General features: G+C 63.7%; 1 non-coding gene across 1 annotated transcript; it reads left to right on the forward strand.

Moving 5' to 3' along the window:
* Window positions 1-1626: 1626 nt before the first annotated feature.
* On the forward strand, window positions 1627-1780 carry LOC140474718 (5.8S ribosomal RNA). The gene has a single exon (XR_011959356.1). It is a non-coding gene; the product is annotated as a 5.8S ribosomal RNA (ribosomal RNA).
* Window positions 1781-2500: the final 720 nt, after the last annotated feature.

Genomic DNA, 2500 nt, shown 5'->3' on the forward strand with positions numbered 1-2500 from the left:
CTCGTCGGGGTAGCAGGCCCTGCAGCCGTGGTCACCGCCAAACCCCCACAACTCGAGCAAGTGAAAAAAAAAGTAACAAATAAGAAAGGATCGTCGGCTTGGGGGTACGCCCGTTTCCGTTTCAACTTGTCTCGCGAGGGTGGTTTCGGGGCCAGCAGGAGAGCTCGTCGGGGTAGCAGGCCCTGCAGCCGTGGTCACCGCCAAACCCCCACAACTCGAGCAAGTGAAAAAAAAAAGTAACAAATAAGAAAGGATCTCTGTCGGCTTGGGGGTACGCCCGTTTCCGTTTCAACTTGTCTCGCGAGGGTGGTTTCGGGGCCAGCAGGAGAGCTCGTCGGGGTAGCAGGCCCTGCAGCCGTGGTCACCGCCAAATCCCCACAACTCGAGCAAGTGAAAAAAAAAGTAACAAATAAGAAAGGATCGTCGGCTTGGGGGTACGCCCGTTTCCGTTTCAACTTGTCTCGCGAGGGTGGTTTCGGGGCCAGCAGGAGAGCTCGTCGGGGTAGCAGGCCCTGCAGCCGTGGTCACCGCCAAACCCCCCACAACTGTTGGGCGCCTACCTGCGCGGGGCAGGAGGACACTTTCCGATTTCAAATCTCCGTTTGCCGAGTCCACCCCGAACGCACGCGGGCGGGCGGGTTCGCATCACCCTTCGTCACAAGGGGCGAAGCCCGTTCCACCGTCTCGTCAGTAGTGCCGACCGGTCTGTGATCGACGAGGGGAGCCACACCAGGTCCGGCCCTGCTGCTTGGCGGCACCGCGTCGTCGGGAGCTCGCGACAGACGGAGGGTTTCGGTGTACTCTCCAGCCACGGGAAACGAAGCCGGTGATGCAGGCGCCGGTCTTTCGCTCCCAAATCGGCTGGGTTTACATCGTTGCTATCTAGTCACGCTCCCTTCAAACCCGACGGGGTACCTATTCCCCTCACCCGTCTGTGCGTATACAGCCTCTTTGCACTTGCGGGATGGGGGTGGTGGTTTAAAGACTCTCGAGTTGCCGCCCGTCGGTCTCCGAGCTCCGTGCAGTAGTGATCCCCAGCGAACTGCCAGCAGGGCGAACGAGCGATCCCGCTCTCGGTCGGGGCGCCTGGCGTCGATCGGTGGTCGGTGGCTTGCGGGCAAGCTGCGCTGTGAGTGTGGGAACGAGTATGACGAGCCGTTGCCGCGACTCCCAGTCCACCTCGGCGGTGGCTGGGCCGGGCGGGCGTCTGCTCGGGCGAGTGCCGCCCCCGCCTCCTCGCAGGAAGTCCGCTCGCCGACACGCCGCCACGTGCACGCGTCAGTGACGCTGCCGAACCGATGGCCGGTGCCCGTTCCCGCCTCTGCTTTTCCTAGGGCAAAGCTGCTGCACGCCTCGTGATACTAGGCGGGCGACATGGTGGCGGTGATCCTGCCTCCGTCGCTGCGGTGCGTTGGGGCACGCATCGCCTCTTGGGCGCCCTGTCCTCCTCCCCCCAATAGACGTATGTTTCTGCGGGCCGCACCAGGATGGTGCTCCCCATCGCTTCACGCCACCCTGCTCCGCCCGCACGCCGGCGTGCAGGTGGCTGTAGCTCAAGGTGGGGAGCGTATGTGCGGTCCGGGTCGCTTTCCTCTGGCGAGGGAGAGACCTAAAACAAACTCAGACAACTCTTGACGGTGGATCACTCGGCTCGTGCGTCGATGACGAACGCAGCTAGCTGCGAGAATTAATGTGAATTGCAGGACACATTGATCATCGACACTTTGAACGCACTTTGCGGCCCCGGGTTCTTCCCGGGGCCACGCCTGTCTGAGGGTCGTTTGGCAATCAATCGCACTCGCCTTGGCTGGCGAGAGCGCGGCTGGGGTGTCGCAGAGGACCCGTCCTCTTTGTCCCCCTAAGTTCAGACTCCGGAGCCCTCCGGCGTCGGAGCGCTTGGCCTTTCCCCCCCACCCTGCACATTCCGTTCGTCAGGCTCGACGCCATCCCCCCGCCGGGGAGCGCGGCCTGGCGTCCGTCTGTGTCGTGGCAGTGGGGCCAGCACGGCTGTCACCGGTCCCAGAATGGCTGTCGGTGGTTCACACTGTGTGTGTGTGCCAACCCTCCTGGTCTCTGGGACACGGAGCTGCCACGAAGTGTTGAGCCTCCAGTGGGGGGTCTGCCTAAGCTCTGCACGTCCGCATTGGGTCCGTCTCTCGGTTGGCTGGCAGTGGAAAGAGTGAAGGGAGCCGCGGAGGTCCGGTGCTGGTGCGCCGCCGGCCTGACCGTGGAGCTCGCCGGTTTGACACGCTGACCCGACTCGATGGTTGATCGATTGAGAGTGCTGGGAGCTGCAGGCCGCCCGCTGCTGCAGCCGCCCGTCTCGTGGTTCGTCCTCGGCCTTAAGTGGCCGGCGGGGCGTCTGATCCTGTCTCCCCTGCTGGCGCCGAGTGCCTGGCCGAGGGAGGAGGTTTTCGTCGAACGCTGTGACTTGGACGGTCGCACGCGCGTGGATCGCTGGCTCTTGGCTCTCCCGTTCAGTCCGCACGTTTTCCGCTCC

The sequence above is a fragment of the Chiloscyllium punctatum genome, unplaced genomic scaffold (assembly GCF_047496795.1).
Source record: "Chiloscyllium punctatum isolate Juve2018m unplaced genomic scaffold, sChiPun1.3 scaffold_1148, whole genome shotgun sequence".
NCBI classification, from domain to species: Eukaryota; Metazoa; Chordata; class Chondrichthyes; order Orectolobiformes; family Hemiscylliidae; genus Chiloscyllium; species Chiloscyllium punctatum.